This window comes from Dunckerocampus dactyliophorus, chromosome 20 (assembly GCF_027744805.1).
Source record: "Dunckerocampus dactyliophorus isolate RoL2022-P2 chromosome 20, RoL_Ddac_1.1, whole genome shotgun sequence".
NCBI lineage: Eukaryota > Metazoa > Chordata > Actinopteri > Syngnathiformes > Syngnathidae > Dunckerocampus > Dunckerocampus dactyliophorus.
Window position 1 is genome coordinate 12,851,336 of NC_072838.1, and position 21,311 is coordinate 12,872,646.

The 21,311-nt window shown below is 41.2% G+C and overlaps 1 protein-coding gene across 16 annotated transcripts in view; it reads left to right on the top strand.

Moving 5' to 3' along the window:
• adgrb2 (adhesion G protein-coupled receptor B2) overlaps positions 1 to 21,311 on the top strand; it is a 468,300-nt gene that overhangs the window by 239,672 nt on the left and 207,317 nt on the right. Inside the window, exon 1 of one of the 16 annotated variants that reach the window (XM_054763626.1) lies at positions 13,460 to 14,157. The exons of the other annotated variants lie outside the window; for them this stretch is intronic. The gene's annotated coding sequence lies outside the window, so the exon portion shown is untranslated. Of the gene's footprint in view, positions 1 to 13,459; positions 14,158 to 21,311 lie in introns of those variants that run through there. 16 annotated transcript variants of the gene reach the window in all.

Consider the following 21,311-nt stretch of genomic DNA (forward strand, 5'->3'; position numbering starts at 1 on the left):
ACACAGCATCAGGAGCAACTGGGGGTTCGGTACTTCATCATGATCGCGGGAGGACGGAGGATTGAACCTGAAACCTTCAGGTTGGGAGACGACCACTCTACCACTTATCCATGCCGCCCCATGCCGCGTTTTACGCACAGCATTAACATTGGTCAAAAAGGACGAGGTGAAGGGAAGAACATGCACATTCGTCTTCGCAGCGTTGGAGAAACTCGGACACATAAGTCTCCATCTGCGTGTTCAAGGACCGCCGAACAAAGTGGTGCAGTGCTAGACGAAGGCACATTATTCGTGAAAGCAGAAACACGTGCAAAATTGCGGGCTTTCTAACATTGTCAGTGTATCCCGTCAATGACAGGCTCATACAGCTCAGAAAACACACTTATTAGTCACAGCACCAGAAGACCAGCCCTCATTTAGCACACAATGTAAATGATCTTAACAACAACGTCATCATCAGACGTACTTATTTCTTCATCCACCGCACACACAGAACAATGAACAACTTGATGCTGTCACCTTTCTTCTGCTGTTCACATGAGGCATTCAAGCTCCTTATGTAAATCTCAGAGTTCGGCGCTAATGTAGTCAAACCGTTTTAAATTTTTATTCACATACCCCCTACGGCAATCTGCGTTACCCCTAGGGGTACATGTACCCCACTTTGGAAACCTAGGCATTAGTACACACAGTCGCCTGTGGCATTAATACCCATTGATATCATGTGATAGACTGATCCTTGTCTGCACTGATTCTTCTCTGCACATTCAGGCAGAACACACTCTAGTGGAGAGTAGTGCAGCGCCCGCCTCTGGCTGGCCCATTAACCATGTAGAGACAAGACAGAGCAAAACTGGGGGCAGTGGAGTGTCTCTTATTCCAACAATCAATCATGCATTAGCCACATAGCATTTCCACCTGAGCAAGCTACCAAGCAGAGAGGAGGAAGAAGAAAGTATTGCTTAACAGCAGGAGGCAGGTGTGAAAGACACTAATAATATCTGGGCATTGCCAGCCAGCGGTCTCGGTGTGTGCTGTGTGTCATATTTAAGGCAATAAGTAAGCATGCATGGTGCAGATTGGAAAGAAATACAAATTAAACCAAAGGAACACAGTGAGATAAATGGTCTGCTCAAAAGGCTTTTAGCCAAAGTGTTGCACTTTCTCATTTCCCTGCCACTGTAACATACGTTTACACTTTAAATACATAGAATGGAAAGCAATTTAACTGTTCAGGCTGTCTTAGATGACATTTTGCCTTTAAACTGAGCAGACTTCATCAATTTATTGTCAATCACTATGTGGGACAACACCAGTCAAGCTAGTGTTGTCCTGCAGCCAAGGTAGGACAGGAGCAGGTAAGCCCAGTCCTACCTAGCCATGCTAGTGTTGTCCCACGTAGACTTTGAGCATGAACTGATGAAGCCTGCTTGAATGAGAGGCAAAATGTCTTCAGTCCGAATTACAGTGGTACCTCAATTTTTGTTATTAATCATTTCCGAAAGATCAGTCAAAAACCAAATATTCTTTTTCCCATAAGAAATAATGTAACTCCAGTGAACCCATTCCAGACACCCCAAAATATTAACACAGAACAGTTTATAGATAATAATTATAGCTTTACATGCAGCTGTACTCAATACAAAAGTGAATCAGACTGAATCATACTAAAACAGGGACGTTTGAAACCCCAAATGTGGGTCACTCTTGCTTCTAATCTAACCCAGACATGTGCACTATAGTTACTGACCCATAAACTGCTTCAAGAATCGACGCTGGCGCCCTCAAATGATATAAGCTGCTTTCGGTCTTCTTTAAGGAGAGTCTATCAAGCCATAATGTCAGAACACAGTGTACTTCCTGCCATTTCAGTTCACTTCAAAAAAGATTGAGGAGATCTATAGCAGACTGTGCGCCGAAAAGCCAAATGCTTTCACATTTCTTTTCATTGTGCAACTTTTTCAACTGCTTATTTTGTTGCTGCCGGATTCATGTTGGCTTGTGTGATTTCTGACATTTGTAAGGATTAAAAATACATGTTACGCCATCTCTTTGCAGTGGAAAGGGAGGCGGAGGGAAAATAACGTAATGCCGTTTGACAACAGCGGTCATACGTACACAGTGTATAGTGACACTTCTAGCTGATGCTTTCATCAGAATGTGTGTGTGAGTGATGGAACAGGTGAATGGCGTCTCACTGAAGTTGTTTGTGGTGGGAAAGAGGAGTACTTAAATAATAAATGAGTCACATACCGGTACTCTATATGACAGGTTCACCAGGTGCAAGATGGCTTGAGAAGTTGTGAAATGGCTGTTTTTGAAAGTCATGGCATCGTTGACTCATAGAATGTGTGCACGCTGAATACTGTGCACTAATGTACAAATAAGTGCATGTTATATGTTGCATCCGAAGCATTTTAAATGGATATTAATCATGTATACAAAGGTGGCAGCTTATGGTCCACTACAGGGTTTCCCAAACGTTTGGGGTCACAACCCAAAACGGGTCACAGTCACACAATCCGTTGTTTATTTACAGTATAATTGGATGTTATAGCAATACATTTTATGCAGTAATCCCACGTTTACTGCAGTAGATTGGTGTTAAGTGAATTTCTGCAAAGTAGGATTACTTATTTATAGATGAAATGTTTTTGTAATTAGAGCATAGAAAACCTAAACATTATTAGAGCCCTCTTGGTATGAAATAACACCCCTATAGTCACCTTTACACTCGTATTACCCGATATAGTAGACAAAATTGGACAAAATCAGCCAGTTAGGTCATAAATAAGACCCATGCTTGTGTGTGTTGTTGTAAATGTGTTTCGGTGCTTGCAGAGCTGAGTGAGGGATGGACAGGAAGTGAGGTCAGGTGTTCAGAGTTTCATTTTAGCCTTGGCATGGGTTATGGTCACAGCAGTAGCCTGTGTTAAAGCCTGTTGTTAGATAATTCAAACCTAATTAAAAGTCTGTTTCGAGGATCAAGTCTGGTGCTTTTTTGTCTCAGCGAACATTACTGACACCTAGTATCCAGTGTTCTAGAATAACCTAGAATAGCACCACAGCGTCTTTGAACGCGTCTTCCGAATGCCTTATATTTGTGTTTGAGTTAATTTAGCCAATTTTATGCTTGAAAATACTTAATTTAGGCACAAAATATATACAAATTGCTTAAATATGCATGTATTCTGGCTAATAATAAACCGTATTCAACCACCAACAGCATCATTTAGAGTGAAGCCGTGAAATTGTGAAGCGCAAAGTGGGAGGGATGACTGTATTATGACAATACTGTAATTAAATGTATATATTTCATAATATTCTTTTTATTGGACATATTATGAAAACACAATAAATTTAAATATGTATTTGACTTGATTGTGTGAATTACTGTACATAATTATCATAATAATTATTGATATTGCTGTCAATATGTTACACTATGCTGCGCATTAAAAGTTCAGTCAAAAATAATAAAAATCAAAATTTTGCTATTTATTAATGTGATGCACATGAAATTCTGCATTTAGGTCTTATTACACTACACGGGCGCTCCTCAGGTTACGTCAGTTAATTTTGCCATGTCACGGTTATGTACGCACCCCTGTAAATGAATGAATCACTTAATTTTGGTACCAACTTGTAGGGGATGAATATGCACTGCATGCAGCAAAGATGTAGAGGGCAGACACTCACCAGACACTCTGTGTGACGTCTATCACTAAGGATAAAGATGGTACCCTTGACCATGTAAGACGAGCTGCTCCTATGAAAGCGACAGTGGTAACGAAAGAATGCGGCCATCTTCTTATTGAGATGGAAAAGTTGTTGACCTCTGGAGGAAGACGAAGTTATCTTTCCATCCTAGCCTGAGACAATATTTTAAGAAGGTAGAAATGCCTGTAAGACAACCACAGGGGACAAACGTAAGGAATTGTTCTGTCTATTCTCTATTCTCTCTATGCATTGAGAGTTTTGGTGCTTCATAAAAGGGCTCTTTTTAATCCAAATGGAAAAGCCAGAGGAAGCAAGAGGCCTTCATATTCTATCTGGCTTAAAAAGTGCTTTTCAAAGAGATGATAAATATTTAATCATTACTGCAGTAAGCCACCGTGTGTAACCATGTTTACAAGTTACAAGTTACTCGTGTTGCATCATATCCTCATAGATTCCATCTGAATGTCCACCGATATCTGCATATTTTATGAGAAGGAATATTTCATTGACCAAATGTATTGTTGTTTTTCTGTGTCAGTAAGCACTTGCTGTGATTCTTTTTGAGCTTGGCTATTAAAAGACACCACATATGTAAATTATAAATTGAGGCTAAAAACTGAGCTGGGATGGGACTTGTGCATGCATACTAGGGTTTTCGATGGAGTCAAACCGTACGCTGGCACAAGCCTCTGCTCAGAAATCCTGTGGCATGCCATTTATGCAGGCCTTTATTACAGACAAGCGAGGCCACGCGGGGTTGTCTTCATATTTGTGCGGCGAAATGCTTTGGGGAAAAAAACATTACCGACGGTGGCTGCCACATATCTGTCTCCTTTTGTGTACTCTCATGCACCCAGTCGCAAACAGACTCGGGAATAAGGGCAGTGGCCTTTGCCTTTTAGTGTTTGCGGTGCTTATTGGAGCATGCTGTCTATGCCATGACCCAGCTCTCAAAGCAAAGATCCATTTAGTTAAGCACCCATACAAGACCTGTCTTGAGGCCAAAACACAGATCTGCAAAGAAGGGTGGAAAAAAACGGACAGTCGAAGAGTCATCAAGTAGCGACGCATGACAACAATTGTGTCTCACAAAAGCGACTACCCCCCTTTATATTTCAGTAAAAGTTTATCATTTCATTTTCTCTGGGGACATTAATGTTCGCATTGGGTTATTTTCAAGGAATATGTATATACTGTATTCAAGCTGTACACTCACTCCTCTAAGTTGCATCCAAGTTTCATTCTGTTGCCTTTTGAGAAGATATAATAAACACTGGCGTTGTTACCGACTGAAGATGAACTGTAACACTGTACATTACTGCCAGGTTGCTACAAGCAATACCCACTCCACTCTCTATTTTCATATATATCTATCACCGATACGCCTCACTTTCATTTCTGCTAGTAACTTCCACTGGTAATCGGTGGTGCTTGTAAATTTGGTGGTGCTTGTCGCTAAATATAACAAGCGTAACTGGAACGGCTCGGTGATAACGGGTTCATTCCAAACCGCTATACTATAGCATCATTTGGAGCAGTTCAGAGTCAATATTTATCCAGTAACATGAGAAAACCTTACAACGTTGAAATATAATACATCTACTCAGCAGAGACGTCAACTTCTCCTCCTCAGTCAGCCATTGTGAGCATAACTTGGCTTGGCAGTTTTTCTCTCATCAGCCCAAACAGAGGACAGAAAAACACTGACGTTATTGTAGGCCAGCTAGCTGGCCCTGTGAGGTGAATGTGAGCTCTGATTGGTTAAAGAAACAGCTCCATTGCTAATAGTGTTCACGTGACATGGGCAAACACTCTTGATTCTGAAGGCCCTGGGCAGCTTACATTGGCATGGCAACACGCGGAAGCATGAAATCTGATTGGATAAAAAAAAAATAAAAAATTGAACATACACTACTGGAAGCACTACAGCCAAGAAACACACTACTCAATGGCGATAATAGACGGTCGGGAATACAGCAATACAATTAAATGGAACAAATTTGAGAATTGAAGTTGTAAATGCAGAGCTTCTGGCCGTGTTTAGGCCAGCAGAGAAGGCTTTGCTGGCCCTGGCTTTGCACCACTGGTTGGTGGTCCAACCTTGCATTCCAGTATGCTAAGCAACCTTCTGTGGATTCAACCCGTGTATTGTCAGAATGATGAAAATAGCAGCCATTCGGCTCTGCAAGTGTAGCCCACTAAGGTTGATGGGTGTTTTCTCCTGGCATGAAATTGCTAACTCATCTCCTTGAGGGCAAGATCAACCGTCATCACTACTGTCAGGCCTGATTTAATTCATGGCCTCCCTCTGCCCACCTTGCGGTGATGGAGTGCAACAAGGCCTTGTAAGTCATCTGGCATTAATGTTCAATTAGGTGTCTGGCATGAGCATATTCTGTGCGTTTTTCTGTCCTTATTTGTTTATCGCAATCGTCATTTTTATCAAATACACAATTAGTGTTTAAGTGTTAATTTCTACAGCAGAAATTAGATCAATAGTTGATGAGTCTTAGCCAGGAGGAAGACATCCTGACAAGTTATCGACTGTGCCTTGAGGACAGTCTGAAATTCTTCTTCTTACCTATCTTTCCTATTGATGTTCAGTAAATGAAATAAACAGATCAACCAGGTCCTGCTGGCACATGTTTCGTGATTTGTTCGCAATCGATAAAAATGTGTCAACAGTTATAAACGTGATTGTGTGTTTTCATATGAGTTCCTTCTTACTTTCAGGGTGTGAGAATGAGCTGGGATCCCTGACAAAGCAGCACAACCATGGGGGAGTGCGTGCTAAAGTAAAAATATAGCTTTCTTTCTGTGAACCTGTGTGGCCTATTGTGAGTCATGATGGATGGCGCGACACACTGCGGTCGGCTTCAGATGCTCTTAAATGTGCGGCGGGGGTCTGGAGAGATGGAGCAGATGGAGAGATGAGATGGAGATGACCATGGGAGATATACGAGAGGAGCGCCTGGGAGGGTGATAGATGCTCATGAAGAGGGGGCAAGTCCAAAAGGGATAGATGGACAAAGATGACCACAGGAGACTGTCATGGGGGTGCACGCTGATGCTGAGATCCGTCTGTGTCAGATGAAGGAAATGGTTTTTCCCTCAGATAATCTAAAATGTGACCACACAGCTGACGTACATGGGTGTATTTGAGTATATGTGACAACTGATCACTCACTAAATATTACCTTGTGCTTGTGTGACGCATAGACCCATCAATTAAGTTAACACCGCCTATTTCTGAGTGTTAGAGGAATCGTTGCTTATTTTTATATTTAGGATGGCTTGATAAAACTTTCAAGCGACAGAACTTTGTTATAGAAACTGAGAAACATTATTTAATTCAAGAAAGAAGTATGAAGCTAGTGTCTGTTTCAATAGGACTGTAATGTAAAGGTTCCTTAGCGAACGTAGGTTGCATGAGGGATGGTTTAACGGAGACACATAACAGATGGTGAGCCGGGCCGGTGTGCATCTGGACGCATTATTTGAATTTGCATTTCTTATTGGACAAATTTATTTGATTTTTGTACATTTCGGATTTTGTCTGACCTTTTAGAACAAATTAATGATGGGAAGGAAGGTTTCACTGTGCTAAAACAGGACTTACTTCCCGACGTATGCGTTACCACATGCACGGGCTCTGCAATTTTTGGGAAATGTGTTGGCTGTAGCCAGCACGTAGAGGAAGTCGGGTATCAGAGGGGTTGCGAGTGTGTCGTACTTATGGATGATGATTCCTGTTTTGAAACAAATTTAGTTATTTCTTAAATTCAATCCGATTACATCATAGACGGGCAACATAGGTGACTAGTTATCCAGCAAAAATGGCCAAAAAAAAATTATATTACAAAACAAAAAGCTTTTTGTACTTCTTAAAATGGGCATGGCTAGAGAGATAACACCACCTTCCTGTTTTGCCATGAGTTATTTCTTGAAGGTGAGAAACACCATTGTATTGAATGAGTTATTTCTTAAATACAATTTTCAGTTTCTCACCATCAAGAAATAACCCATGGCAAAACAGGACGGTGGTGGTGCAGAGGAAGGATTGTATCTCACTGCCAGATCACGTCTTTGGGAACAGTCACGTCAAGGATCGCGCCTTCAGTAAAGTTAAAAGTAACCTTCGATGTTCATTTATCCCTTTCATTCGTCATTTAGATAGATTTGTAATTGTTTTCTGTAAGTTAAATAATTATTTTAATGTAATATGTATTATAAATAATATTACACGTGTTCTGTGCTGACATTTTTGGCTTTCTGCAAAGGAGTCATTTAATTTACATGATTTTTTTAAATGGGAAAAATGTATTCGGTTAGCGTTCGTTTCAGTTTGAGTCTGATTTCCTTGAAGGGATTAATGACTCTAACCAAGGTTCCATTGTAGCTTGTAGAAATCGGTAGAAAAATCCCTTCTGAGCAGAGAGTGAAAGCAAATATACAACAAAAGTAGAAGTACTGCTCGCATGTGAGAGTAAAGGGCAGCAGTGTAGCGGATGAAAAGAGAAGGTGGCAGTAGAGAGAGAACACAAAAGAATGGATTGGGGAGCCAGAAGGGAGTTTTGTGCCCAGGAGCACCATCATAATTGTCACATTTGATCAGGGAGGAACTCTAGTTAGCTTCATGGACCACTGCTTTTTACAAAGCTCCCACCCTAACTACGATCCAGAGGACTGCGCATTAAGCACAAATAAGCACACACACCAACAAATTATACTTGGCATTTATGTACAAAACCACATACACACACATTCAACCATATGTATGTTTTTGTCCCAATAAAGCAATGGAAGTTAAAGGTTCTAGCCTGTCTTGAATAGTAACAAGTCCAATAGGATGATTTTAGTTCTTCTCTGATTTGCATCTTCACATTGTAACCCTGCCATACTTCCACCGCTCTTCCTTTGGTGTCCATACAGGAGGACACCCTCTGGCTACAGCAGATGTCTGCTAATCAGGTCAAGGGGCTCCTCTGACTTGTGCTGATGCATGTACGTGCACGGTATGTGTGTGTTGCAGCATGGACAATAAGGCAACTTGACCCAGCTGCCTCCTGAAGCATGCAGGTCAGCTGTAATCCTCAACTGTAGCAACAATCCTTCCCCAGACAAGTTTATTCAGATATTGACTAAAAGCAATGCAGGGTAATTAGTAGATAACTTTTTATCTAAAAATAACAAGTATTATTAAATAGTGTGGGTTTGTGCCAGCCCCTCTAACCCTTCCTGTTTTCAACAGATAGCAACATAGTATTTCTTACAGCATTTAAAGTGCTTTTACTGCTGCCAGTTTGCTTGGTTTGTGAAATATATGATGGCAAGACAACAAGTTTTTGGCGTGAGAAGTTGGATTGATATGGATCTCACCTAGGCCCGGTGGCGCTTCAGTTACTTTAAAAGTTTTGGATGTAAAACGAAACCTAATTTTCCTTGTTTTTTCATTGCCACCCATTTAACGTGAGAATACAGAATACAGCCCTATAAACCAACAACTCTGTTTATTTGCATAATATACATGCAGGTATACTCGAGGCATGTTCATTGTGCTTTCTTAATTTGGTGTCAAAAATGCTGCTAAAATCGCAATCAAAAATGATCATCATCATGTTATATCGCCAAAAGTGCGAGTATCTTTTCCACCACTGCAGGACGCTTTTCGGGAAATTTCCTATTTAACCTTGGATACCTCACTGCATTTCCACCATGTTGCAGGCGGTCACTGGGGTCTTTTTTCAATAGAATGAATTTTTGTTAGATATCTGTGTGCTGAAGAACACTGATTAGTGGACTGCACTGGCAGTGTTTCTCCTAAGCAGTCATGTTTAAGGCAGAGTGCTGCTGCAAACTTTATTCATTCATTTTTACAAGCTTTATTTTGATACGCAGAGCTCCGAGAAATGGATGGATGGAACTCTTTTTAAAGTATTCGTAGAGGAATATATTCAGTGGGACTTTCTTGCGGTGTCTCAAAAACAACCGAGCCTGTGGAAGAATAGCCGACAAGGTGGTTGAACACTTTTTTTAGTGTGGAAAAGGGCTGTTATCTTGAACAGAAGGCTTCCCATGTTGCTCTCCATGGTGCTGAAATTGTCGTGTTAGTACAAACTCCTGTTATATCATACAGTACATCTATTTCTGTCGAGGGTTTAGGCCGGCATCAACTTTTTCAAGCCGAGGGCCACATACTGACAAATGAAAGGATGCAGGGGCCACTTTGATATTTTGTTAACCAACCAACGTAGATATGCTAAGAATTACACACTGTATATTTCCAGAAAAAAACTGCATCTCAGGTTTGTCAAATAGGTGAAAAAGTGTATTATTAGTAGAGAGTAGTTCCATCTTTGCTCTTTTTATTTTCTTTTTTGGAATATTAAGACGGTGGCCGAGTGGTTAGCATATTGGCCACACAATCAGGAGGTCGGGAAGACCTGTGTTCGAATCTTCGCTCAGGCACCTCTGTGTGGAGTTTGCATGTTCTCCTCGTGCGTGTGTGGGTTTTCTCCGGTTGCTCCGGTTTCCTCCCGCATTCCAAAAACATGCAAGTTAGGTTAATTGGCGACTCTAAATTGTCCATAGGTATGAACGTGAGTGTGAATGGTTGTTTGTCTATACTGTATGTGCCCTGCGATTGGCTGGCGACCAGTCCAGGGTGTATCCCGCCTCTCAGTCAGCTGGGATAGGCCCCAGCATACTCCCGCGACCCTAATTACGATAAGCAGCATAAAAAAATAGATGGATGGAATATTAGACTTTATTCCCATCATATTTTGACTTATTCCCATAATATAACTTCATTGCCCGACATAATTTTCCAAAAATTACAGCTTTTTAAATCATATTTAATATTTCAAATCTATGCTACTAAAATTACATTATTTTTCCTCATAATAGTATTTTAAAATTGTGGCTTTTTTTCTTGTTACAATAAAACTTTTTTTCTCTTAATATTTTGGCTTTATGCTTGTACAGTTACAGCTATTTTTCCCATTTCTGCTGTTTTTTTTTTTTTCAACTATTTCAGCTTCTTGAAATCATATTCCTTGGTTCCCAGCGCGCCAGAAACGAGATCGCAAATTATATTATTTTCTAAGATGGTCTTGCACTCACCCCCCACAATACAGTCAGAAACCTTGGTGTCATCTTTGATCGGGACCTTTCCTTTAGTTCACAAATACGACAAGTGTCAAAAGCTACATTCTTCCATTTACTAAACATAAAGAAAATCAGAACATTCCTGCCACTGCCAGATGCAGAAAAACTTGTTCATGCTTTTGTGATCCCCAGGTTGGATTATCGTAACTCCCTGTTAATAGGTCCCCGTGACCCTGTGCTGGTGTACACTGAAGTGTTTGTGTAAAACATCCACTTGTCCAGCACTGACAAACTTCCACAGTTCTGACAATGTGATTATTCTGACGCTGTCAAAGGGGATGTCGAGGGTTAATGAAAAATGTCACTTTCTGGCAATGCCGTTTTTCCGAGGCACTGTTTACTCTGACGAGTTGATGTATGAGGATTCGAGCATGTCAGTTTTGAAGGATGTTTCCATACGATGGTTGCTATTTGGCATGAGGATGAAGACAAATGTGAAAGCATTACAATATGTATAGTGGGCCTGCTGTTAACATTCTAACATGGCAAACCATTGTCAAGTCAAATTTTAAAGGTAAATTATTCATACAAAACAAACTGACAACAGTAATAGGTGGAAAATAGCAATGCATATATTTATAGAAAGGTGTTCACCTTCTGCAGTTCTGCAGGTTTGACGAAAGCATGTCGAAATCGGAGGATAAACAGAATGTGATTATGCACTCACGTGGATGAGCAATTTCAAAATTGTTAATCTTGAAAATGGGAGACGCTAATATGTTGCAAGGTGCACTCAAATCTATTTCCAGAGAATACCTGTGCAGAGATTTGCCTGTTTTTGAATGGCAAAACTACCCGATTGTGTTCAGTTATAGAGCATACATCACTTGGCAATATGGAAGATTATGGACGATTAAAACATGTTTTAGATTTGACATGACGGTTGTAATATTTCGATTTACAATGTTTTGACATTTGGACACGTTTTAGCTGCGCAAAAAGGGCAAGACACGAGAAACGCCTGTCGGTATGAACCTCCGTCCATGCCAACCCATTATCGTATTGTGATTCAAGCATTCGTGATGTCCTGGCCGACATCGCTTCATTCTGTTCTGCTTCCTTAGACTGCAAACTAGTTCAAACTCATCACCTCTCCTGGTCGCAGCTAAGTAGTGCACTACATTTTGCATACGCGTCTTTGGGGCACGATTAATCAATTCCCCACAATGTAGCAAATTCTTAACGATCACTGACCATAAATGCTGTGGGTCTCGTATCGTCGCCATGTGCGGTCTACAAAAGCAATGAACCACCAGGGTCTATAATTGTGTGGCTGTAGGCAACCTCTTGATGTTTTGTAATTAAAAGGATAGTTGTTTTTTTTTTTTTACATGAAGTTGTATGACATCCCTATTAGGTGTGTAGTGTATCAACAGTGACTTACCCCCCACTTTGTTCTGTGAGTGGAGTTCTGGTTGGATTTCCGTGAGGAAGAATGTAGTTCCGGTAGTTTCTGGGGTCTCGTAAGTAAAGACTTTGACTTCTCAAAACAATATGCATTCAAAAGAGTAATACGTTTGCATCACAAAAGCCTTGCTAACAAAAAAGTCACACCCCTCAGGCGTTATTTCCTCTATGTTCGTATCACTACGCACTCTTGCCTGTCCGTTGTTGTGTGTGTGTGTGTTCCACAGTGTTTACATGTCTTCCACCACTTTTGAACGCATATTGTTTTGAGAAGCAAAAGTCTTAACTGAAGAGACCCCCAGCAACTAACGAGTGGCCAGGAATCAGCTGCTTTATCTACCACAGTATGTGCTTTATAATGGGGGTTGCTCTTCTCAGCTGTCGGTGTGAAACGTGTGTTACACTTGCAGCACTATTGTTTACAACGAACTCCCCACCGTTGTTATTACTAGCTTTTTTTTTATTATTATTACTAGCTTTTGCTAGTAATTTATTACTAGCTTTGCTATTACAACATTCTGCTGCTGCTGTGTTGTGCAAAGTACCTGTTAATTCACGTCCATGTGGCCAAAGAGAGCCATGATTCGGTTTTGCCTCGGGTCTTGTACACTGTCTCGGTTATCATACAATATTGCCTGTAACAAATTGTATTTTACTCGTTGACACGCTGAACCTTGTTGTATTCATAAAGATGTGGATGGATTTACATTATTTTCTACCTCTCTCCGGTCATTACCTGCTTCCAATTAGTGGTTTCGGTAAATAAAGTCCTTCTATAATTAGAAGAAATGATTATACCCATTCCTTGTCATGGCATCACCAAAAGATGATTGCTGTATGTTGTGATGTTTACACCAGCGTAGCCCTCAATCCATCCCATCCTTTGGCATTTGTGTCAGTCTAACCCGATCATCATGGTATCTGCAGCTCATTATATATAATGAGTGTATATTGTATGTGTTCCTACAGTACACTGTAAGTGCTCGCTATTTTGCATTTGGAAAGTGCGCGTGTGGACGTCACGACGTGGCGAAGAGCACGAGTGGGCGGGATGGTAAGGGGATAGAGTAGGGGTGGTGGTGGTGGTGTTGGGGGGGGGGGGGGGTGTTCTGTTGCGAACGCGCCTGACGAATCACCGGCGGAGGGCAGCGGGGGCGCGCATCCTTCCTCCGCTTGAGAAGCGACTGCAGAGGAGGCAGATGTCCGACTCACAGCCAGCCGCAGCCTGTGGATACTCTCTCGAATAGCACAGAACAAGACCGTTATCGCCCCTCCATCTGACTGGATAAAGAGAGGGAGGGGGGCTTCGTTAGATTTTTTTTTTTTTTTGGGTGGGGGGGCTTTTTTGGCATCAAATGAAGCGCTCAGTTGGACTTGGAATACCGGGCATCAGTAGAAAAAAAGACTGCTGCTGCAGTCTGTCTCTTTGCTTTGGAATATACATGCGACAAACCATGGAGATTATATGACATGGATTTATGTTTTTATTCTTTAACAACCGACACAACAACCCTTCCCCTTCCTTTTTTGTTTTTCTTTCCTTTACCCTTTCGTGTTAACCTGTTTGGTGCTTTTCTTTGACTCATGGCTACTTTATGATTTCACACTATATAAGTAACATAGTCACATCCCATGTTTAATTTCTCCTTATTTGCTTGAATTATTTTCCTTCCGGGATGCCTCACCAAGAGAACATTTTGTGTGGAGAAGATTCCGGAGCTGCATCCAGAATGAATGAATGAATGATAGTCTCTCTCTCAGCCTCCACCTGAGACGTGCCATGGATGAGAAACTTAATTTGGATCCACGGAACCGATCGGGGATTACTCGTCACATCAAATAACTACTTCTGACAGCGATCAGGTAACATATTTGTTCTAACACATCACGTTTCTTGACGCATGCTGCTTGGGGGGGCTCTATTGATTTTCTTTTTATCCATGCCTGATAATGTAAGCCTGTAGACTAATCACATGACAGATGAGCTTCACAGACATGGGTGGATTTACCAGCAAACCATTGCAAAATCACATTTTAGTCCGATTATGGTGCATTTTTAACAACATACTGAGTTGAGCCACTGAACGCCGCAGCCACAGTGTGACAAACAGCGTAGGTCACTCCATTAGGTACACCAGCACAAGTCTCACGACCGCCAGTTAAAGGAAGTGATGCTCAGCTGTGATTGACGCGCTCAGAGAGGTGTTTGACCTTGTTGCTGATGTGTTGGTTTGCAGGGGTGCAAGAGGTTGTTTTCTCATGTTTGGGCTTCCATATTGGAAATGCATTACAGGGGCAAAATAATAGAAACCCCCTTATTAACTGCAGTGTTTGCATCTATTATGTTGGATGCCACTACATTGTGCAAGTGTACCTAATGAAGCGTCCACTGATGAACTTTGCGCAGTAGCCCCCCCCACCCCCTCCCACCACCCCAACTCTCTCAAACACACACACACACACACACACCTGAATTAAAAAAACGGCACTAATATCCACTCTGATGTAAATGATCAGCAACGATGCATATGGATGTGGATCACGTCCACACAACTGATGACTTCAAGTGTGTGTGTCTTCTCAAGACGTCACGGTGTTCACGTATGGATCAATGGTGGGGGTCAAGGGTGGGTTAAACCACGCTCCTTTGGGAGATATGTGATCACTTCACGCAGTTGAGGTCCGGTTTGCTTTGCAAGCGCCTGTTGTTGTCAGCGTGGCGTGCGTCATGCCGCAGTGCTGCTTCTCGTACACTGCACCTCCTCCTCCTTCTCCTCCTCCTGCTTGTCATTTTTAACATTTAGTCAAGTTCTGAAAGCGTGTCTTCGACTCTGAGGAAACGATCACGGAGACACTCCCGGCTAGCAAGCAGGTGGCTCCGGTGACGCTGAAGCGAGATGACAAGCCGGAATGCAACAACGTCGTTGCAAAAAAAAAAAAAAAAAAAAAAAAAAATCATCTTCCTCCCCACTTCACCCTCTCTAGTCGCTCTACATGCACATCTGTTGAGCTTGCACCCTACACATATTCCATTCAGCACCCAACCTTTTCAGAACAACAAAGCATCCTGATTCAAATCACCCAAAGAGGCCACCTTTTATTCTTAAAACTATCTTTAAAAACTTCATGAAAACACACATGCTGCTATGTGCATGCCAAAGCAACAGGTGGTGCTATAACCCCTAAATAAATCAATTTCAGAAAAGTTGTGCAGTGTTCCCTCCTTTTTATTGCAGGGATAGGTTCCCAAAATAGCCCGCAATAAGTGAAATCTGTGACGTAGCCAACTTATTTTTTTTTACAATTATGTTGTAAGGCTTTAAAACCCCTCACCATACACTTTGGGCACTTGTTTCAGCCAGACATTAACATTTTCTCACATTTCTCTTTTGCTTAAACACTCTCAAAGTTCAAATTTCGTTTGGACTTGAATGATCAACCTATTAGGTTGCACACAAAAAGTTATGAAGTGACTCACACGTATTTCACTCCTCTGACCGTGGCTCTTGTCCTGGCGCCATTCGGCTGTCTCGTTTTTGTATATGTCCTTTTAACGTCCAGTCAGCATATTGCTCCTGTCGTCATATTTTCCTCGTCCTACTCCTTGAACCAAAGATTCATTTGTTCCGTAATGGCGCCCTGAAGCCGGTTAGCTTCTTCTTTTTCTTCCATTATTTATTGGCGGTTAGCTAGTTTGCTAGCGACCATTGACCACAACAGGAAACAGCACGGAGGAGATTGATTGATTGATTGATTGACAGTGGTCCACAGCTAATCAGGAAGCAGAACACAATGGGCGGGTTCTCCCTTAGCCAATAAGGACTGTTGTGGCTCTATATTTAGCCGGCTATTGTCTACTGTGGGTTCCTAATATGCTCACGCAGGCACATAAATACATACTGAGATGAGGTAGAAGGAAGACATCTTTACTCCAGCGGCACACACGTCTTCAACGCTGACATGAGTATACCACACCCTCTACTGGTAGCACTAGTAAATACAATAACAGACACTTACAACAGAGCACCGATAGATCGCTCTAATACACCACAAGGACGCAGAACACAACGCCCGTTTATAAACTGTTAAGGGAAAAAGCAAAATGACACTGAAAAAAAAAATCTACGAAAAATCTTCGAAACAGCAAGTCTGCAAAAGGTGAGCAGAAATGTAGCAACGGAACACGAAATCCGATAAAGGTGCATTTTTAGATTATACATTTGGCATAGTGCAGTAATCCCTCATTGTGGTTAATTGGTTCCAGACCCAACTGTGATAACTAATTTCAGCAAAGTAGGATTCCTTCTTTATAAATGAAACTTAGAGCAGAGAAAACCTGTTTAGTGCCTTTGAAAGATGTATTTTAACATTATTAGAGCCCTCTAGACATGAAATAACACCCCTATAGTCACCTTTGCGCTCATGTTACCCAACATAGTAGACATAATTAAGACCTAAATAAGACTCAAGCTTGTGTGTTACCATAAATGTGTTCCTTTGGAGATCTAAGTGAGGTGTGGACAGGAAGTGACGTGAGTTCAGAGTTGAGCCACAGCTTTGCGTGGCCAACGGCCGCAACGGCAGCCCGCTTTATTTTAGGGATCATTGTGCCTGTTGTGAGATCATTCAAACCTGCTATAAAGCCTGTTGTTCAGGCAATCATATCTGGTGTTTTTGTCTCATCAGACATTACAGTAGCATTACTGACACCTAGCGACTAGTGTAGAATACTACAAGTCATTCACCTTTTGAATTCATCTGTAGAGTGCCTTATTTGAAAAAAAAAAAATTGGTTCATTTACCCATTTTTATGTTGAAAATGTTTAATTTAGGGAAAAAAAACATAACATTTACCTACATATGCATTTTTGTAGACTAATAATTGGCTGTATTCAACCACGAAACAGCATGATTTAGTAATCATTAAAAAAAAAAGTGATACAGTGAAATTGCAAAATTGGTAGCATGACGTGGCAAGGGACGACTGTAATATACATTAGACGGTTTGTAACAACTTAAAGGTCCAGTATTGTGCAGAATTCACTTCTCACCTCACCAACAGTACGGTGTCCCTAGAGCCAGTTGATGTTGTTTGCTCCACCGTTGACAAAAGAGGTGCTGAAGTCATGAAGAAAAAACCTTCTTCCTCGCGGGCATGATGCTGCCTTCGACCCGCCCTGTGTTTACGCCCACCACTTCACGGAGGACAGCTTTGTATAAAAAGCAGGCTTCGCTACACGTCTGAGAGCTGTGGTGTTGCTGCTAAAATGTGACTGTAATGTTTGCACTGTAGCTCACCAGCATTGGTAATGTTTGTGTTACATTGTTGTACGTGATATATGGCACCCTTTAGGTTGGACAAGAAAAAGCGCTTTAAAAAGTATATTCCAGCATCAAGGCTTAGTTTTTGGCAGCACACTTTGAGTTCTCCTAAGGTGGTACATCGTAAAATGTCGTTCCTCTTGACATTGCCATGTTAAAATTATGTAAACAAATATATATATATATAAGCCCTAACCCAATTCTGAGTACACAGAAGCATTGACATTGGGTTCTTATTTTAAAGATAAAGTGAATAATCCCATTTTCTTTGTATTTCTTGGGGCTGCCGTTGAGAACTAATGGAGCTGGCAGGGCCGTGTCCCCATTTAGCAGTGATGAGCAACCCAGGGTTGATGGCTGATGAGTTGGATATCAGAGGGCTGATTTGTAACCCTGCTGAGTAGAGGACAAACAGCAGTCAGGGACAATGCCTCAGTGAAGTGGCTCAGGGAATGTGAACCCAAAAATGCTCATCAGGATAGTGTGGTGATTGGTATGTAATGGCGGTATCACCTGGTGCCGCCTTCTGGTGTGGATTTAGCAGGAAATCACACATTTTGTTTGACTTTCTTTTCATTTTTTTTTCCATTTTCCTGTCAACCATAGCTCTGCAAAAATTAAATGTTGTTGTTGTTGTGAAAAAGCAGTGTTTCAATATGAAAACGTGCCAAAGTTTAAATTCAGTGTTCATGTCATGTCACCCATTGAGCATGTTCGGGATACTCTGGATCGGCGTACAGTCGTCCCTCTCCACGACACGGTTCGCATTTCGCGGCTTCAAAATATCTTAATTAATAAATCATGCTGTTTTGTGCTTTACTGCATTCTATTATTAGTAAAAATGATATACATACTGAAGCAAATATTCAAATTGTTTGCCTAAATGAAGCATTTTTCATCATAACAATGGCCAAATGAGCTAAATAAGACATTCAAAAGACTCACACAGAGACATTGCCTTCATATTTTACACTAGTCAGTGGGTAAGTAAGTAATGTTACTGTAATGTCCAGTGAGACACACAAGCACCAGACTTCATCGCCGGAACAACAGGCTTTTATTGCAAGTTTGAGTCATGCCACCACAGGCACGGGCTACAAACACTACTAACACGGGCTACCGTTGCAGCCGTAACCCACAGCGAGCTCAAACTCAACTCTGGATCCTCGGCATCACTTCCTGTCTGCCATCTCCATCCCTAGGGAACACATTTATGGCAACACACACAAGCACAACTCTTATTTATATCTTAAATGGCTTATTTTCTGTTATTATGTCTACTGTGTTGGGTAATACCAGTGTAAAGGTGACTATAGGGGTGTTATTTCACGCCTAGAGGGCTCTAATAATGTTAAAAATCATATTCCGAAGGTCGTACAAGATTTCTATGCTGCAACTACGAAAATATTCCATTTAGAAATCAGAAATCCTACACTTCATGGTCAATCACGGTCGGGTTTGGAACCAATTAAACGTGATAAACACGGGATTACTGTATATGGTATTTGAGGCTTTATGCTTTATGGATACGGTGGAACTGCACATTTTTGAGTGTCTTTTTATTGTGGCCAACCTAAGGCACACCCACCTGTGCAATAATCATGCTCTACAATAAGCACCTTGATATGCCACACTTGTGAGGTGGATGAGTTATGAATGCTCACTAACACAGATTTAGACAGATTTGTGAACAATATTGGAGAGAAACAGGCCTTTTGTAGACGTTGAAAAAGTTTTGCATGAGTGTTGCATTGTTTGTGTTATTTTTTGTTGCATATATATACATATACCCCCAAAACAGTACCCCAGGATGAAATTTACTTTCAGCACCATGGGCAGTGATCCAAAAAAATGTCAATGGAATACCAATTTTCTCCCCTGGAGGTTTTTCTCTTTGCCATTAAACAAAGGTTTACAAATTGCACACATCAAGCCCAAAGAAAATCATTGCAGCAAACGCCACAAGACAAAACAAAATAAATCAATTGTACAGACGTGACTGTTTTTCCATATGACCACTTAGAAATATTAAGACATCCCCGTGCACGTGTGTGTGTTCAAATGACTGAAATGGTATTTCAGTGATGAAACATCGCCTCCTGTTGCATGCTGAGAATTACATGAGGTCACTGAAGTCAGAGCCACAGAGTGTGATTAATTTGCACGCATTCTAACCTGGACAGGTGACAAAAAGTCAAGGTTCCTGCTGAATCCTCTTATAAATGTCAACGATTGCAACTTCAGCTCGCAGTTTTCAGGAATGCAGCATAAACCTCTCCAGCTGCGAAGCACCTTACAAATGAATTTACTCACTTGACTTTTTTTTATATTAGAGTTGTATACAGAGATCAGTTCTCAAAGCACCGTCAATCCATCCTGGGTTTAATTCTAATGCGCCTGAGCAGTGAAGGCCAACGTCCACAGAAATCACCAGAGAGCTCTCTGGCTTGTCTGGGATGAGCCTCTTTATGTGGAGCCTTTTGGCTCCAGCTCGGACTTACTGATCCTCACTAGGGCCAGAATCCAAAATGAGATCAAGCCTTTTTTTCCCTCCCCCTCCACACACACACACACACACACACACACACACACACCACAGTTAGATAGCTCAATGTGGCGCTTTCACGGAATGATGCTTGATCCCAACAACACTGCAGTATCTCAAATGTCAGCATTCATTTTCTTATTACAGTACATTCCCAGAAGACAGCACCATAGAAGTAAAGTACAGATTGTGTCATAGTATACATTTACTATTGGGGCTGCAATGAGCAATTATTTTATTAGCTGATTAATCTGACACTTGCTGCTCTGATTAATCAAGTAATCGGTTCGGCCCTAGATGGACGAAAACAATAACAGTTAGTGGTTTTTGGTCTGCAACATCAGAAAAGAGGCATAAATATGTATTCCAAAGTCAAAGCTGATGTGTGTGAAAGATAATAGGTCTGCTTGGAAATTTTAAAATATTCACATTTTAGAGGGTGAAATCAGAGGATATTTACATATTTTAATAAAAACAAAAATCAAACACAAAAATAGTTGTTGATTTTAATTGGGTTATCAATTCATCATTGACTTTGGACTCTACTTGACAGTATCACCAAAAACTTCCAACTCGACTTGGACTTTGACATCAATGACTCGGGACTTGGCTCGGACTTGAGTCTACTGAAAATGCTTGAGATTTCCAGTAAGTGAGCTGAATAAAACGTGTCGCCATCCAAATTATTCAACTGACGTGACCATTTTTATATCATTTCAAGGCATTTTCCCACAGAATCTGCTGCATGGATGGCATTTTTAACGTCCAGTCAGGTTTAAGGACACACGAGGGTGCGGATTACATTTCTGTGAGCGCGAGACGGCTTCAGGGCGGTAGAAAGTTTTTCACATGCTCATGCATTCACTTGATCTGTCTTGTCTCGACATGGTCTTGCATGTTTTTACTCGAGACATGGTATTAAAGCCGTACTTGAGACTTGCAAAACACTGACTTTCTCCCACCTCTGCTATGCACTGAAAATGACTCAACAGACAGCCAGTATATTGAAAATCATTCCTATAGTAATGTAGATGTATGATGCAATGTTTTCTGAAACGTGAGTGCTGTACTCATGTTTGTGAGATACCGCATATGTTCCTGAAACCAGTGATGGAATGTGCAAGGGTAAATCGGACTAACTGACAGCTTG